General features: G+C 41.9%; 1 non-coding gene across 1 annotated transcript; it reads left to right on the forward strand.

Moving 5' to 3' along the window:
- Positions 1-527: 527 nt before the first annotated feature.
- On the forward strand, positions 528-601 carry TRNAN-GUU (transfer RNA asparagine (anticodon GUU)). Its single transcript has one exon. It is a non-coding gene; the product is annotated as a tRNA-Asn (tRNA).
- Positions 602-19,343: the final 18,742 nt, after the last annotated feature.

The raw sequence follows: 19,343 nt of genomic DNA on the forward strand, positions 1-19,343 counted from the left end.
TTGATAGCTGTTTTCGTACAATCCCATTTAAAGGTAAAGCTTTAAACATATCCCACTCTTTCAAGATATAGATTATGAAATACTAAAGATATCCATCGAGATGGTAGAAATTCTCATAAAAAACACCTAAATACCATACTGCCTCAACATTTGTGAAAAGCGTAATGAACAGTTGTGACTTATGACCGCTTATATTGTTCCATTCAAATCCGGAAATGTTGAGAAATCCAGAGAAGTGGGACGAACTATTTGAATTAGAATTCCTAGCTGAAAGATATTTTTCGCATTCATGGGGTAGTTATGGCAGCTAGACCAAAATATTGAAAAGAAAATTTGGCCTTTTAATCTTATTAGATAAGATATAGATACACAATAAATACCAAAGTTTGTGTCGCTACTATGGTGTAGAAAATCACTCCAAGAGTTCGTTTCATCTCTGAATGCATGCATATTATTATATTCAAAATCTTGTTTGGGTGTAGAATTAGTAGTAAGATGTACTTTGGGTAATAAAACAAAAACCAAAAGCTGGAGTAGCTCAGTTGGTTAGAGCGTGTGGCTGTTAACCACAAGGTCGAAGGTTCAAGCCCTTCCTCTAGCGAATTAACTTTTTCACAATTCATTTCTAATTTTTGTTTTAAAAAGTTCTTTTAACAATTTCCTTGTAATTTTTAAAATACAAATTATTCCTTTCACCATGTTCACCTACCTTTCTTTTCCTAAAAAATCAGGCCTTTTTTCTCCTATCCTTTTTACTATTTTTCTCTATCTTTATTTTTTTGTTTGCCCTATCTTTTTTATTATGTTCCCCTTTAGGTTTGTTCTCGTTCTGACATTTTTTTCTCCCTCCTTTCTTTCTTCCGCTTTTTGCCTCGCTTTGTCCAGTCTTCTCTTTTCGTCCTTATCTTTCTTTTCAAAATATATTTTAAGCTTAAATTTTCTGGTCTTTCCTACGTTTTATGTTTAGTATTTTTCTTTTCTCCTTTTTTACCTCTCATTTTAAGTAAATTTATAGTTTATCTTTCTGTTTTTCTTTTTAGTATTTTTTCTTTTTATCTGTCTTCTTTTAACACTCTCTCTCTTTTTCATCTTTCTTATTTTATTTGTCCTGTCTTTTTCTTTCACCATTCTCCCCTCCTTTTTGTTTGTCCTACTCATATCTGTTCTTTTTAGATTTTTTTTCTCTCTTTCTCCATTTTAAATTCACAATTTTATCCGGTCACAGCTTATTCAATTGCCTCCGAGTTATAATCCAAGTGAACTTGCCGTCGTCCACCACACATGTCAACCCGTGACGCTCCCCGTATTAGTTTTCCTGTATTCGAGTCCGGATCTTGTCTCGTGCCAGCACTATCAACATACACATGATTTCTTAAAAAAGTAGCCACTTTAGAAACTAAAAATCTAAACCGAAAGAGCCAAATGTAACAAAAAGACCATTTTAACTACTTTTAGGTTCTAAGTTATTCAACTTCTAAACCAATGACAGTTTGGCTATGAGATCTAAAGACCAAAGGTAGATCTTAGAGTACAGAGTAACTTTGCTTTTAGGGGATGGATTAAAGTTGATAAATCACCTCAGGAAAATAATCACATTCCAAACCCTCATTGGGGACCCAAAAGTGAAATTCAAAATCTAATGAGAATTTTCCAAAAGTCTAAATACCAAAGTTGTATAGTTTTTAAAACTAAGCAACTTTCGTGTTTGGAGATTTTCAAGTTTTGTGGAGAAATTCAAAGTAATTTGTGAAATTCAGTTTTGGTCCAATTCCTTAGATTTCTGAAAATAGTGACATTGAGCTGAGTTTGGACCTCTGTAACTTTTAATCCATGAGCGTTTGGAAAATGATCACTATATAAAAGTTAAATAACTATAGTAGGTGAAAAACACTTGTTAAGCATTATGTCCCTAAAATCATTTGAAACTTGGAGAAAATGTTGCCCAAAGTTGTGCTGTCAGACTTTAGTTTTCTGAAACTTGGTTTTGAGAACTGAAACACCTTTTTGGTGTTCTTGTGATTAACTTTGGAGCTTATTTGTGCTTAATCCATGGAGGTATGGGCTATAGTTTGTATAGAAAAGTTGAAGACCATAGAATGTTGAACAAGTCTCTTTTAGTGAGGTTGGCTTGGTACTGTATGAAATCGGGAGTAAATCGTGCTCAAAGTTTCTCTGTCAGTCGGAGTTTAGTAACTCAAGATGTTTTCGGGGGAGGGGTGGAGCTCGCCGCCAGTGAGCTTTTGCGCTGTGATTCGGGCAGGGCTGTAACATGTGTGCAACAGACATCTCCTCGCCATGCTCGTGGATACGGTCGCCCCCGTGGAGCTTGCCGCGCCGCCACGCAGCTGCCTGCTTCAGCACTGCTGCGCTGTTGCTCACTGGCGCCGCTTTTCCCCAGCTGTCCACACAGTAGCCCGCCTGCTTGCTTGCTCTCGGTGAGGTGTCGATGCCCGGTGATGCTCTTGCCATGTTGCTGGCTAGTGAACACCGCATCCACTATTGCGGAGCTTCTCCGTTCGCCGCGAAGTCACACCACACCGTGCACAGTCAAATTGGACACCGTGGTCGCATCCCTCTATAAATTGAGTGTTCCACCCTTTGTGCCTCTCTTTTGCACACCCGAGCAACCTCTCCATTGACCCGCCCGTCCAATGTACCCACCAGTTCATCGGAATCCCATGAAAGCGGTCTCCAGCGCTGCCGTGCTCCGCCTCACCATGGCCAGACCACTTCGGCTCATAATGTTCTTGTTTGTTCCTCGTTTTAGCTTCCCTGTGCTCCCCTGTTCTGTTCTCTTCGGTTAAAATCTACCGTAGCTGATAATCAAGAACATCGTCTCACCGCTTGAGTTCACTGCTGCAGATCGCCGCCATGATGACCGACCTAACTACCGTCTTCCCAGCTTAACTATACCTTGTTTCTGAACCCTGATGAGCTAGTGAATCCCGCGGTACCCTCGAATTGAGCTCTACAATGCTGTAGTCTTCGGTTAGGAATGTTGTAGCCGTTTGTCCCCATCGCCCGCTAGTGTGCGTGAGCAACGTTCTGGGCTACATGCTATAGGTTAGTGTTCTATTGGAAAAAATGACAATGAGTTCCTTGGGACTCGGCAGTCCCTATTAAGTTATCTAATGTACTTGCACAATCATCTGAGACTATTGTAGTGAAGATTGGTGCAAGTAGGCCCGATAATTTGGTTGGGCTGTGACAGCTGGCATCAGAGCATAACCCATTATTATGGACATTAGAGTAATCATTTGAAAACTCTAAAATAATTTTGGGTCCAAATGATTTTAGTAAAATATAAAGTAGTTCTATATTTGACTTTATAATCAAAGGCATGATAGTAAAGTGCAAATAGTAAGGTGTTATTAAGCTCAGGCTACTAGGTGGTTTAGTTTAAGACACTAACCACTAACCCATAATCTGGGATATTGCATACATGTGTAATGTTATTTTTGGGTCATTCAGTCTTGAATGGAATGATGCTTAGGTAAGGTGAAATTTGAGAGCATGACCGAACAAATGTTGGTGTAGAGGAGAGGTAGATGGGGCACTTGACCATACACATGTTACACATATGTATATATGAGAGTAGCTAATTATAAAGTATTTAAATTTCTAGGGATTCAGTACCCCATGCGTGTGTATGGGTATACATGCATGGGTGTTGGTCATTTGATTTCAATTCCCTGAAGGAATTGAACATCAATGCAACACAAGTTAAGTTTTTTAACCTTCGTCCTTGATTCGAAGTGTTAACACTTAGGACAAAGATCTTTAAATGGAAATGTTAATAAAACAATATATAATAAAATGACAATACACAAAGAAGTGTGGAACTCATCTCATATGCTTTAGCATTTTTTATTCCATCTTTCTTTGTACCAAATAAATTTACAAACATACTTTTAGCTCCTACGCACAAGGTGGCACGAATGTTCTTCGAAGGCTAAGCAACACGAAGCTAAGGCCCACATAAAGGTGAATTTATACATGACATTGTTCATCTATTTATAGGGAAGACGAACAACCTCGTACAAAATTACATTCATGCCCTCAAGGTTTTGCATACATGATTTACAAATGACCTTGGGACATCATTGTCCTTTTTTTTCTTTTTTCTTGCCACATAAGACTTTATTTTCTTCCTCTTCGTCCCGTCTGAAGCTTGCCTTTCGCTGAAGATCAATGAACTTCACCTTGTGTCTTTGCTTTGCGCTCCTGCAGACATAGCCTCTATTTCCGAAGTCTAGCTTCGTCTATCCTTTGTATATCTGGAAGCATACTTGTTTATTTCAAAGTACGGGTTATCTGAGGATCTTCAGCAAAGGTAGGCCCTCAACAGTAGCCCCTTGCAGGATGAGTTCATTTGTTCATAACGAGCTTAGATTGCAAATAACAAAATTGGGAGGCCTTGCGCCGAAGGTCCGAAAACACCTTTCCAAAGCTCGTTATGAATTGTCAGCTTGAGACCACTCTGACTGGTGGGGTCCAATGTTCAATGAGTTCAATGGTTAAATTTTGAAAGTTTGCCCATATAAAAGGAATGGTGCCCAACAGCATTGACTCAACATTTGTTGCTTACACTCGCTGCTAGAGCCTGTTCTGCCTTCGAAGCAGCTTCGAATGCTTTCACTGTCTTCGAACTAGGCTTAGCTAGTTGCAAAGCACACACTTTTTTTTGTTAGAGATGGATAGGGAGCAATCTATCTCAGAGGTGCTCTTAGCACCTTTGTTGGATGCGCCAGAGGCAAGACTTGATGATCTGATTGAGGCAACAGAGGCCACCACCTGCCAGACCGAAGATGCTACTGTGGATCCTTCTGAGGACAACAAAGATATTTATATTGAAGAAGATAACACCATCATTCATCCAACAAAGTCGAGCCATGTGGACTTTGGTAAATCAAAGACCAAAGAGGGGCACATTGAGGTACTTAATCGATTTGGTTATATTGACTGGGTCCGACTAGGAGGGGATGATTTATTGCCGAAGTCAAAGGAATATGAAGTTGTTGTCTTCTAAGGGTTCCTAAGAGCTAGGCTTAGATTTCCATTGCATAAGGCAGTAGTTGCTATTCTGAAGAGATTTAACATATACCTTCATCAACTTACACCAAACTTCATAGTGCACTTAGGAATTTTCATTTGGGCCGTGTGATGCCAAGGCGTTGAGATCGATGCCAAAGCCCTTTGCGAGACCTTTTGCTAGATACATGAATTACACTTTCATATGAAGGCAACTAGAGGCCTTCACGACAACTTTGGTTGTTATAACTTTTCCTATCGGAGTGGTGCTATGTTTCCGGCTCTTGCGTATCGAAGCAAGTGACCAAATGAGTGGATGAAGGAGTGGTTTTACATGAAGAATGACTTGAAGGAGCGACCAGATATAACATGAATCATTCAGAGTCATGTTCACGCATGCTTTGGCTATAAAAACCAACTTGTTGCATCAACTTCGAAGCTTAATCCGCTATGATTGCTTTCAATTCCGTTTGCATATATATTAGGACATGAGATCTTGTTCAAGAATTTTATGCGTTTAAAATATAGCCACTAAGGGTCGAGTGGGAGATGTCGAAGATGTATGAGAAAGATATTTCGGATGCGGAGCCTGGACTAGTTAGACTTCATTATAAGTATAAGTTCAAAGAGGAGTTTGGGGAACCTTGTGATGAATGGTTAGATTCTATTGAGGGAAAATGCAATGAAGTTCTTGGAAATTGTAGCAAGCCAGAGGCCGAAGTTATGTACCGGGCTTTTGCAGCACGAAAAATATGTTGACTAAACCACATTTTTTATGCTATTGGTTTTTCTATCCCGATTACTCTGACATGGTTCAAGATTCAAAGAAGAGGAAGAAGAGAAAGGTGACGACGAAGCAAAGTAAGGCCCCGAAGATACGGTCTAGAGCTACACCTTCTCAGGCTTCTAAAGAAATTTTGCTAGTAAGATAAGTTTTTGAAGTCTTGTTTGCTTAGGTTATACATTGCTTGACTTAGCTGTCTTTGAATTTCTACAGGATGCGCCCAAAGTTGCGACACTGTCCACCATGGAGGAGACTTCTTTGATTTTTGCATCTTCAGAGACTCAGAAAGCAAGAGTCGAAGAAGTTATTATTTCGAAGGTTCAAGGGGTTGCCGCTCTGGCCTCTCTTTCGAAGAGTGAGGAAGAAGAAGATGAGGAGCACATAGCTCCGGTAATGAGCTCATTCTTTCTGATTTTGACGAAGATGAGGATGACAAGGAAGAAGACACTGCAACAACTGCTCTAGCAATGAAGGATGCTGTGCTGCCTACTACAATTGAAGGGAGGCCAATGAGCCTGAAGGTTGAATTAAAGCTTCCAATGACAACTCCTTCGGCAATGATAAAGGTCGAGGAGTAAACTGGTTCTACTAAGCCTATTATGGTAGAAGATAAGGGCAAGGGGCCTACAAAGATTGAAGAGGGTAAGAAGGCCATTGAGGATGAGACGCCACTTGGTGAAGGGCCCTTCGATCAAGAGATTGGGTGCCGGAAATACAGAGTTCACCATGCAACTAGGAAGGTTTTGGGTGTGAAGCAGCTAGCCGAAGCCATTGGCTATGCTGAACAACTTGGATAACCTTTGGGGTCCACCATCTTCGGAGGAGGGCCAAACGATTATCTATATTGATGCCCAGATAATCTGGAGACAGAAGTTTGCCACCATATGGTGGACAATATTGGTTTTCCGAAGTTAGAGGCCATGCTTTCAATCATGTCGTTCGAATATTTTTTGGACTACCTTGCTTATACCCATCTAATGGTAACTTCTATTGATTTTGCTTCTAAGCTTCGAATTAGATTGTTACAAAACTTATTTAATTTCTTGATTTCTCATAGGGCTTGTTCTTGAGCAAAGCTCTAAAGAACAAGAGAAATGTCTAGGGCAAAGCTACCCAAAAAGAGATAGTTAAACTCAGGCTCAAAGTATCCAGGCTTCGGTTCGACTGCAGAGAGAAGGAGAAATCCTTTAAGATTCTAGCAAAATATTTTATTGAAAGTTGAACTGAAGCTCAGACTATGTCTGAAGAGAAAAGCAAGCTCAAAGAAACAATGGGGAATAAAGTGTTATAGCTCGAAGATTCAAATGCTGAAAAAGAAAAGGGTATTACGTCGCTCGAAGCTGAACTGAAGCGAGCAAAAGAGGAATACGAAGTTGAAATTGACAAGATAAGGCACGCATTTGCTGAGGTGAATAAATCAGAGCTCTGCATTCCCTTAGGAATGACTTTGGAGCTTTTCACCTTTACTTACGTGAATAAATCAGAGCTCTGTATTCCCTTAGGAACAACTTTAGAGCTTTTTAATCTTTACTTAGATGAATAAATCAGAGCTCCGCATTCCCTTAGGAATGACTTCAGAGCTTTTTCACCGTTACTTAGGTGAATAAATTGGAGCTCTGCATTCCCTTCTTTGCGGAAGTCATTGTTATCCCTTCTTTATTCATCCATCTTCTCTAACAACTTCTCTAAGAGTGTGGAGGCTTCCTTGCAAAGTATTGGGTTGCTGGTCCTGGTCTGAGCCCCTTGACCACGGTTGTGACGGAACCTCCCAAGGTATTAGGTCCACCTAAAGTTGTCCTTTTCCTAAGAACCTTGGACAACCCTGTAGATGCACTTAATCACTCGACAACTTCGGTAACTGTATCCTCATCATTTCGCCCAAGAGCGCTTCACCCATCACACATATATTATATCACATCGGAGGAAAGAATAAGCGGAAGCAAATTACAATAACTTAATTTACATTCATCCAATATATAGAGAGAGTATTATTATTATTATTACAATACTAGGGTACTATGAGTGCATAAAGTATTATTATTACAGACCTGGGAGGCAAAACACCCTCCCCCGCAAAACATTATTGTTTTTAAAGTGGGAGGCCAACATCCTCCAACGACTTCACTACTGGGGCTCTTCCTTAGGTACCACCTTTGAACAAAAACAACAAAAGTCTGCTATTTCCTTACCTACAACAACATGGGTTCGAAAACCCTGAGTACGGAGTGTACTTTCGCAAGTCTTACCCGCCAAAAGAAAAGACTCTCAAAGATATGCTTGCTTGAGGGAGTCAAGGTAAGGCTATTCAAGATTCAAAGACTCTGTTTGCAGAAATGCTTACTAACAGTGGATCCTTCAAAATCCAGTTTTATTATCAGTTTAAGTCATTACCTGAATCTATAGTTCTTTCTACCCTAGTTCAAGCACTTGGCCTACACTAGCCATCTTTTATCATCCCTTTTTACTTTACTAGATTGCTACGTGTAAGTCAGTGACCAAGTCTTCATGTCCGAGAAGTAACGACGATCCGAATCGATTAATACTCAGCTGAGGTTCTCCAATCACACGACATATGTAGCACTTAACCCTTGCATATGTCAACTCGCCACCGGGTTTCTCAAGACCAGATCGGGTTCACGCCAACCGAGAGCACAGATACACCATGAAAGGGAAATAAGGTCAAACCTTTTCCTAAATGATTTTGGTGGTTGAAATGCCCAACACAAATAACTGGACTAACTAGTTTGCTCTAGATTATATGTTCTACAGGTGCCAAAGTTTCAGCACAAAGCAATAAAAAGATTGAAGTTAGGGTTCAAAAGAAAGGAGCAAAAGAAATCGAAGAGAACCCTGGTCTGGCGCACCAGACTGTCCGGTGCACCAGGGTGGATCGACTTCAAAATCTTCACCTTCGGGTTTCTGAGGCCGCGCTCCGCTATAATTCACCGGACTGTCCGGTGGGTCACCGGACTGTGCGGTGTGCCAGCGGAGCAACGACTCGCCAGCGCAACGGTCGACTGACAACTGAACAGTGCGCGGACAGTTCGCGCAGAGTCAGAGCAGCGCCAGAAGGCGCACCGGACAGTGAACAGTGACTGTCCGGTGCGGCACCGGACTATCCGGTGGCCCAGGCTGTCAGAGCTCCAACGGTCGAAACCGTCAGAACCCTAACGATTGTGTGACGTGGCTGGCGCATCGGACAGTGTCCGGTGGTGCACCGGACTGTCTGGTGCGCCCATCGACAACAGCCCTCCCCAACGGCTGTTTTGATGGTTGGGGCTATAAATGCCCCCAACCACCACCATTCAAGACATCCAAGTTTCCAGCATATTGCATTCAATACAAGAGTTGTAGACTTCACTCCAAGACACGACCAAGAGATCAAATCCTCTCCCAAGTCCAAAATCCCTCCAAACACTTAGTGACTAGTGAGAGAGAAATTTTCGTGTTCATTTGAGTTCTTGTCGGTTGGATCGATTTTCTTCTTTCCCATTCTTGTTCTTTCAACACTTATAATCAAAGCAAGAGACACCAATTGTGTGGTGGTCCTTGTGGGGTCTAAGTGACCCATTTGATTGAGAAGAAAAGCTCACTCGGTCTAGGTGACCGTTTGAGAGAGGGAAAGGGTTGAAAGAGACCCGGTCTTTGTGACCACCTCAATGGGGAGTAGGTTTGAAAGAACCGAACCTCTGTAAAACAAATCACCGTGTCATCTGCTCTATTTCTTTGGTTGATTTGTTTTCACCCTTTTTTTCTGGACTCGGTTTTATTTCTAACGCTAACCCCATCTTGTAGTTGTGCTTAAAGTTTATAAAATTCAGATTCACCTATTCACCCCCCTCTAGGCGAGTTTCAATTGGTATCAGAGCCCGGTGCTTCATTAGAGTCTAACCACTCGAAGTGATATCGGGAGATCACGCCAAGAGGGAGATCGTGACCGGAGGCGACAAGTCCGCAAGCTCGGGGAGAACCCACTCGAGGGAGTCTGGCCACAAGCACAAGGAGGAATCCTCTTCCTCCATCAAATCACAACGGAGAGGTGACAAGAAGAAGAAGATGAAGAAAGTGGTCTACTACGAGACCGACTCTTTGTCACCCTCCACCTCCGGCTCCGAATCGGCGTCCGTCACTTCTAAGCGCCATGAGCGCAAGAAGTATAGTAAGATGCCTCTCCACTATCCTCGCATTTCCAAACACAATCCATTACTTCTGTTCCCCTAGGCAAACCACCATTTTTTGATGGTGAGGATTATTGTATGTGGAGTGATAAAATGAGGCATCACCTAACCTCACTCCACAAAAGCATATGGAATATTGTTGAGTATGGAGCGCAGGTACCGAAGGTAGGGGACAAGGACTACGATTCGGACAAGGCCGACCAAATTTGGCACTTTAACTCCCAAGCCACAACTATACTCCTCGCCTCCTTGTGTCAAGAGGAGTATAATAAGGTGCAAGGGTTAAAGACGGCCAAAGAAATTTGGGACGTACTCAAGACGGCGCACGAAGGGGACGAGGTGACCAAGATCACCAAACGGGAGACGATCGAGGGGGAGCTCGGTCGATTCATCCTCAACCAAGGAGAGGAGCCACAAGCCATGTGCAACCGGCTCAAGACCTTGGTCAACCAAGTGCGCAACCTTGGGAGCACCAAGTGGGATGACCATGAAATGGTCAAGGTTATTCTTATATCACTTGTTTTTCATAATCCCACTCAAGTTCAATTAATTCGTGGTGATCCTAGATATAAGTTAATGTCTCCCGAGGAAGTGATAGGAAAATTTGTGAGCTTTGAGTTGATGATCAAAGGCTCCAAGCAAATCGTCGAGCAAGGTGGCTCCTCCACACCCGAGGTGCAACCCATCCCATTCAAAGCGACGGAGGAGAAGAAAGAAGAGTCTACATCAAGTAGGCTCCCCATCGATGCCTCCAAGCTCGACAACGAGGAAATGACGCTCATCATCAAGAGCTTCCGCCAAATCCTCAAGCAAAGGAGGGGGAAGGATTACAAACCCCGCTCCAAGAAGGTTTGCTACAAGTGTGGTAAGCCCGGTCACTTTATTGCAAAATGTCCTATTTCTAGTGACAGTGACAAGGGTGACGACAAGAGAGGGAAGAAGAAGGAAAAGAAGAAGTACTACAAGAAAAAGGGCGGCGATGCCCACGTGTGTCAGGAATGGGACTCCGATGAGAGCTCCACTGACTCCTCCTCCGATGAGGACGACGCCAACATCGCCGTCAACAAAGGTCTTCTCTTCCCCAACGTCGGCCATAAGTGCCTCATGGCAAAGGACGACAAAAAGAAGAAGGTAAAATCTAGAGCCTCCACTAAATATACAACATCTATTGATGAGGGTAGCTCTAGTGAAGATGAGGATGATTTACTTGCCCTTTTGCCAACTTAAATATGCAACAAAAAGAAAAATTGAATGAACTGATAGGTTCCATTCATGAGAAGGATGAACTCTTGGATAGCTAGGAGGATTTCCTTATTAAGGAAAACAAAAAGCATGTTAAAGTAAAAAATGCCTATGCTCAGGAAGTAGAGAAATGTGAAAAATTAACTAGTGAGCTTAGCATTTGCCATGAAACTATCTCTAACCTTAGAATTGAAAATGCCAAATTAATTGCTAAGATTGAGAAATTAAATGTTTGTGATGATTCTCTTATCAACCTTAAAAATGATAATGCTAGTTTGATTGCTAAGATTGACAAGTTGAATGAATCAATTTCTAGCCTTAAGATTGAGAATGATAAACTAATTTCTAAGGCTAAAGATTTAAATATTTGCAATGTTTCTATTTCCAATCTTAGAAATGAGAATGCCATGTTACATGCTAAGATTGATGAATTAAATGCTTGCAAACCCTCTACATCCACTGTCGATCATGTTTCTATTTGCATGAGATGTAGAGATATTAATGTTGATGCTATTCATGATCACCTAGCTTTAATTAAAGATCAAAATGATCACATAGCTCAACTAATTGCTAAAATTAATGAGCATGAGATAGAAAATGAAAAATTTAAATTTGCTAGAAGCATGCTCTATAATGAGAGACACCCTGACATTAAGGATGACATTGGCTTCCAACAGGGAGACAATGTCAAGCTTAATGCCCCTAAAAGATTGTCCAATTTTGTTAAGGGCAAGGCTCCCATGGCACAGGATAACGAGGGTTACATTTTATATCCTGCTGGTTATCCTGAGCATAAAATTAGGAGAATTCATTCTAGGAAGTCTCATTTTGGACCTCATCATGCTTTTATGTATAAGAATGAGACATCTAGTTCTAGGCATTCTACCCATGCTAAAATGCCTAAAAAGAAATCTCCTGTTGCATCAAATGACCATAACATTTCATTTAAGACTTTTGATGCTTCTTACGTTTTAACTAACAAATCAGGCAAAGTAGTTGCCAAATATGTTGGGGGCAAACACAAGGGCTCCAAGACTTGTGTTTGGGTACCCAAGGTGCTTGTTTCTAATGTGAAAGGACCCAAGACTGTTTGGGTACCTAAGAACAAGGCCTAAACTTGTTTTGTAGGTTTATGCATCTGGGGGCTCAAGTTGGATCATTGATAGCGGATGCACAAACCACATGACAGGGGAGAAAAGGATGTTCTCCTCCTATGAGAAAAATGAAGATCCCCAAAGAGCTATCACATTCGGGGATGGAAACCAAGGTTTGGTCAAAGGACTTGGTAAAATTGCTATATCTCCTGATCATTCCATTTCCAATGTTTTTCTTGTAGATTCTTTAGATTACAACTTGCTTTCTGTTTCTCAATCATGCAAAATGGGTTACAACTGTCTTTTTACGGATATAGGTGTTACTGTCTTTAGAAGAAGTGATGATTCAGTAGCATTTAAGGGAGTATTAGAGGGTCAGCTATACTTAGTTGATTTTCATAGAGCTGAACTCGATACTTGTCTAATTGCTAAGACTAATATGGGTTGGCTCTGGCATCACCGACTAGCCCATGTTGGGATGAAGAATCTTCACAAGCTTATAAAGGGAGAACACATTTTGGGACTAACCAATGTTCATTTTGAGAAAGACAGGGTTTGTAGCGCATGTCAAGCAGGAAAGCAAGTTGACACCCACCATCCACATAAGAACATCATGACGACCGACAGACCGCTTGAACTACTCCACATGGATCTATTCGGCCCGATCGCTTACATAAGCATCGACGGGAGTAAGTATTGTCTTGTAATTGTGGATGACTATTCTCGCTTCACTTGGGTATTCTTTTTGCAGGAAAAATCTCAAACCCAAGAGACTAAAAAAGATAAGAAGCGACAATGGGACGGAGTTCAAGAACTCTCAAATTAAAGGCTTTCTTGAGGAGGAGGGCATCAATCATGAGTTCTCTTCTCCCTACACACCTCAACAAAATGGTGTAGTGGAGAGGAAGAATAGAACTCTATTGGACATGGCAAGGACCATGCTTGATGAGTACAAGACTCTGGACCGGTTTTGGGCTGAGGCGATTAACACCGCCTGTTACTCCATCAACCGATTATATCTTCACCGAATCCTCAAGAAGACATCGTATGAACTCCTCACCGGTAAAAAGCCCAATGTTTCATATTTTAGAGTCTTTGGTAGCAAATGTTTTATTCTTGTTAAAAGAGGTAGAAAATCTAAATTTGCTCCTAAGGCTGTAGAAGGCTTTTTACTTGGTTATAACTCAAACACAAGGGCATATAGAGTCTTCAACAAATCCACTGGATTAGTTGAAGTTTCTTGAGACATTGTGTTTGATGAGACTAATGGCTCTCAAATAGAGCAAGTTGATCATGATGAGCTAGATGATGAAGAGGCTCCATGCGTCGCGCTAAGGAACATGTCCATTGGGGATGTGTGTCCTAAGGAATCCGAAGAGCCTCCACAAGCACAAGATCAACCATCATCTTCCAATCAAGCATCTCCACCAACCCAAGATGAGGATCAGGCTCAAGACAATGAAGAAGATGATCAAGAAGATGAGCCACCTCAAGAGGAAAGCAATGATCAAGGGGGAGATGACCATGACAAATACAAGGAAGATGATCAAGAAGTACAGGGTCAAAGATCGCCACACCTAAGAGTCCACCAGGCGATACAAAGAGATCACCCCGTGAACTCCATCCTCGGCGATATTCATAAGGGTGTAACAACTCGATCTCGTGTCGCTCATTTTTGTGAACATTACTCTTTTGTGTCTTCTATTGAGCCATACAGGGTGGAAGATGCATTAAGAGATTCAGATTGGGTGTTGGCAATGCAAGAGGAGCTCAACAACTTCACGAGGAATGAGGTATGGCATCTTGTTCCACGTCCTAACCAAAATGTTGTAGGAACCAAGTGGGTATTCTGCAACAAGCAAGATGAGCATGGTGTGGTGATAAGGAATAAAGCTCGACTTGTAGCCAAAGGATATTCACAAGTTAAAGGTTTGGATTTCGGTGAAACCTATGCACCCGTAGCTAGGCTTGAGTCAATTCGTATATTACTTGCCTATGCTACTTACCATGGCTTTAAGCTTTACCAAATGGACGTGAAAAGTGCCTTCCTTAATGGACCAATCAAGGAGGAGGTCTATGTTGAGCAACCTCCCGACTTTGAAGATAGTGAGTACCCTAATCACGTTTATAAACTCTCTAAGGCGCTTTATGGGCTCAAGCAAGCCCTAAGAGCATGGTATGAATGCCTAAGAGATTTCCTTATCACTAATGGCTTCAAAGTCGGCAAAGTCGATCCTACACTCTTTACTAAAACTATTGCAAATGATTTGTTTGTATGCCAAATTTATGTTGATGATATCATATTTGGGTCTACTAACAAATCTACTTGTGAAGAGTTTAGTAGGATTATGATTCAAAAATTCGAGATGTCAATGATGGGGGAGTTGAAGTATTTCCTAGGATTTCAAGTGAAGCAACTCCAAGAGGGCACCTTCATCAGCCAAACCAAGTACATTCAAGATATAATTACCAAGTTTGGAATGAAGGATGCCAAGCCCATCAAGACACCCATGGGAACCAATGGGCATCTCGACCTCGACACGGGAGGTAAATCTGTAGATCAAAAGGTATACCGGTCGATGATAGAATCTCTACTTTATTTATGTGCATCTCAACCAGATATTATGCTTTTCGTATGCATGTGTGCAAGATTCTAAGCCGATCCTAAGGAAGTTCACCTTAGGGCCGTGAAAAGAATCTTGAGATATTTAGCTCATACACCTAAGTTTGGTCTTTGGTACCCCAAGGGATCCACTTTTGATTTAATAGGATATTCAGATGCTGATTGGGTAGGGTGTAAAATTGATAGAAAGAGCACATTAGGGACTTGTCAGTTCTTGGGAAGATCCCTGGTGTCTTGGGCTTCAAAGAAACAAAACTCAGTAGCTCTTTCTACCGCCGAAGCTGAGTATATTGCCGCAGGTCATTGTTGCGCGCAATTATTTTGGATGAGGCAAACCCTTAGGGACTATGGCTACAAATTTAGCAAAGTCCCTCTCCTATGTGATAATGAGAGTGCAATCCGCATGGCGGATAATCCCGTTGAATACAGCTGCACTAAGCACATAGCCATTCGGTATCACTTTTTGAGAGGTCACCAACAAAATGGGGATATCGAGATTGCCTATGTTAGCACCAAAGAACAATTAGCCGATATCTTTACCAAACCATTATATGAGAAAACCTTTACCAAACTTAGGAATGAGCTAAACATTCTTGATTCTCGGAACTTTGATTGATACTTTGCACAGCTCATTTACGTACCTTTGATCATATCTCTTTTATGTCTACGACTAATATGTTTTCAAGTCTATTCCTATGCTAAGTCGTAGATTGAAAGGGAAATGGAGCCTTCGGCGAAGACAAGGCTTCCACTCCACTCTATCGGTATTATTTACCCTTCGCCGTCACTCCACACCGCTCTCCACTTTGGTATAATCTTCACTCTTATTACTAGTACCAATGGGGAGAAAATTAAAGAGGGCTCACAAAAGACTCCGTTTTTGGCGATTAATGCCAAAGGGGGAGAGAATATAGCCCAAAGCAAAAGGACCACACCACCACCAATTTCAAAGTTTTACATGAAGTTTTAAAAGAAGTTTTCAATTGGTATCCTATGATGAAATATTTAAAAGAGGATTTTTCATTTGGTTAGTATTTTTCAAATTGGTATAGTTAATCTTCTTTCAATTGGTAAAACCCTCTTGAACACTAAGAGGAGAATTTCATCCAGGGGGAGTTTTGTTTAAGTCAAAGGAAAAGCATATGAAACAGGGGGAGAAAATTTCAAATCTTGAAAATGCTTCTTGCAATCTTATTCATACCTTTGACTATTTGCAAAAGTACTTTGAAAAGATTTTGCAAAAACAAAACAAGTGGTGTAAGCATGGTCCAAAATGTTAAAGGAAAGAAAGCAATCCATGCATATCTAATAATAGTATACATTGGTTTAATTCTAAGCAACCTTTGCACTTACCTTATGCAAACTAATTCAATTATGCACTTATATGTTTGCTTTGGTTTGTGTTGGCATCAATCACCAAAAAGGGGGATATTGAAAGGGAAATAGGGTCAAACCTTTTCCTAAATGATTTTGGTGGTTGAAATGCCCAACACAAATAATTGGACTAACTAGTTTGCTCTAGATTATATGTTCTACAGGTGCCAAAGGTTTAGCACAAACCAATAAAAAGATTGAAGTTAGGGTTCAAAAGAAAGGAGCAAAAGAAACCGAAGAGAACCCTGGTCTAGCGCACCAGACTGTCCGGTGTGCCACCGGACAGTGTCCGGTGCACCAGGGTGGATCGACTTCAAACTCTTCACCTTTGTGTTTCTAAGGCCGTGCTCCGCTATAATTCACTGGACTGTCCGGTGTGCCAGCAGAGCAACGGCTCGCCAGTGCAACGGTCGACTCCAACGGTCGACTGACAACTGAATAGTGCGCGGATAGTTTGCGCAGAGTCAGAGCAGCGCCAAGAGGCGCACCGAATAGTGAACAGTGACTGTCCGGTGCGGCACTCAGAACCCTAATGGTTGGGTGACGTGGCTAGCGCACCGGATAGTGTCCGGTGGTGCACCGGACTGTCCGGTGTGCCCATCGACAGCAGCCCTCCCCAACGGCTATTTTGGTGGTTGGGGCTATAAATACCCCCCAACCACCACCATTCAAGACATCCAAGTCTCCAGCATATTGCATTCAATACAAGAGCTCTAGACTTCACTCCAAGACACAACCAAGAGATCAAATCCTCTCTCAAGTCCAAAATCACTCCAAACACTTAGTGACTAGTGAGAGAGAGATTTTCGTGTTCATTTGAGTTCTGTCGCTTGGATCAGTTTTCTTCTTTCCCATTCTTGTTCTTTGAACACTTGTAATCAAAGCAAGAGACACCAATTGTGTGGTGGTCCTTGTGGGGTCTAAGTGACCCATTTGATTGAGAAGAAAAGCTCACTCGGTCTAGGTGTCCGTTTGAGAGAGGGAAAGGGTTGAAAGAGACCCGGTCTTTGTGACCACCTCAACGGGGAGTAGGTTTGCAAGAACCGAACCTCGGTAAAACAAATCACCGTGTCATCCGCTCTATTTCTTTGGTTGATTTGTTTTCACCCTCTTTTTCTGGACTCAGTTTTATTTCTAACGCTAACCCCGACTTGTAGTTGTGCTTAAAGTTTATAAAATTCAGATTCGCCTATTCACCCTCATCTCTAGGTGACTTTCACACCACCGTTCAGCCTCTTGCCACGGAGGGTACATACTACTCTCGCCATCTCTCCGCTCCCATTGCGTGTTGCCCTTTCTGGTATTGGTCTGCCCGAGGCAAATCTTACCCATGATGAGGCATGTGACCAGTTAAAAGGTCCTTGATCATCAAGCCTACATCGACACGATCCTTAAGCGACTCAGACGGAGACACTACACCGAGACTTCCTTCTCGTGCAAGTCACCCGCCCGGTCTCAGCTTTATCATTTAGAATCCCAAAGTTTGGTACCTGGCAGAGGTACATCTTATCCGATGTTGAACCCATCACGGCCATGATGGATCCATCATCAAGTTTTATTTTTGAAAACATCCCATTCCATCTGAAGCGTCATCTTTTGTTAAAACCAAAACATTTTGTTTTCTAAAGCAAAACTAAGCATCAGAAAACCTTTTAATAAAACAGGTAATCAAGGAATGGTAAACAGTTCCAAGGAAGGAAATGCAACAATTGGTTTAGCACCCAACTCCTATCACCTAATGCATCATTCAAGTGATAAAGAGTTTAAAATCACAAGGAAAAGGTAAATGCGCCGGGGCTTGCCTTGTGTTGTAGGGGAGGCGGGATCTGTTCCACAGATATCGAAATAAAACTATTCCCGGCAGGTGGGATATCAGTTGGTGGTGCAGCCTCTTCTTCTTCAACACTTACTTCTTCTTCATTTTCTATACATAACCATACGTATACATGAATGCTCATCTGATGCTATGAATATGCAATTATAATAGAGATACATCAAGTTGTATCTTGAATACAACTTTTTTTCACGGTACACCAGGGAAACTAGGGTTTTCTGAGCTAGCACTCTATTAGAATAAGGCAAATATTACCTAGAAAGCTAGGGGTTTGGGTTTGGAAATCAAACAATGTCCAACACATGTCAAACTTCACCCATGGGCTCTAATTATCAAATTAAGCTTACCCAAAACGTTTTATGATTTTTGGAGCTATTTAGTAATTTCTAAAATTCCAAAAGTCTAGGTTTAGGCCCTTTTAAATACTAAATAATTCATAGTTGGGACTAAAAATCTTGGAACTATTTTTATTAAATACTAGAGGATTTTATGAGTCTAGTAAAATTGGTCTCATATTTTTATCATTTTCTAGAATTTTCTACAAATTTCCTAAGCCTGACAGAAAAAGAAAAGGAAAAGAGAGGAACAGTACTGGGCTCGATCTAACCCAATCTGGCCCATCACCAGGCAAACGTGCCCGCGCGTGCGCCCGCGCTGGCGAAATTGCACAGAGGACCCTGACTATTCGAAAAACCAATAAAGAGTCCTCTTCCCTATTCATCTGTGTCACTGACATGTGCACTGAGACCCTTCTTCTTTCTCATCTTTGCAAGCCCGGGTCCCCGACCACGGACGACGGAGCAACTACTCCGGCGAGCTTGTACCGGCCACAATACCCAATAATTCGTGTTCGACTTCGGTCTACGCCTAATTCTACCCTTGGTGCTCCACTAGGAATCACTAATTTGATCGGAACGCCATCCTAGAGCTCGATTCACGCACACCGCGGAACTAGAACCTATCCCATCGTGTTCCCGATGACATAGTACAACAACATACAAATTGGGGGTACATTGAGCTTCTGCAACGTACTAGGACCCAAGAACTGTTGCTAGGAAGGCGGGTGGAAGGCTAGGACAGCGGGTCGACGGAGGGGGTGTTCACGGCGGCGCAGAGAGTGGATTTGGGGGAAATTCCAAATTAGAGCGCTATGGTGGATGATCGGAGGCAAGGGCGGGTGCTC

Source organism: Zea mays, chromosome 3, assembly GCF_902167145.1.
Source record: "Zea mays cultivar B73 chromosome 3, Zm-B73-REFERENCE-NAM-5.0, whole genome shotgun sequence".
NCBI lineage: Eukaryota > Viridiplantae > Streptophyta > Magnoliopsida > Poales > Poaceae > Zea > Zea mays.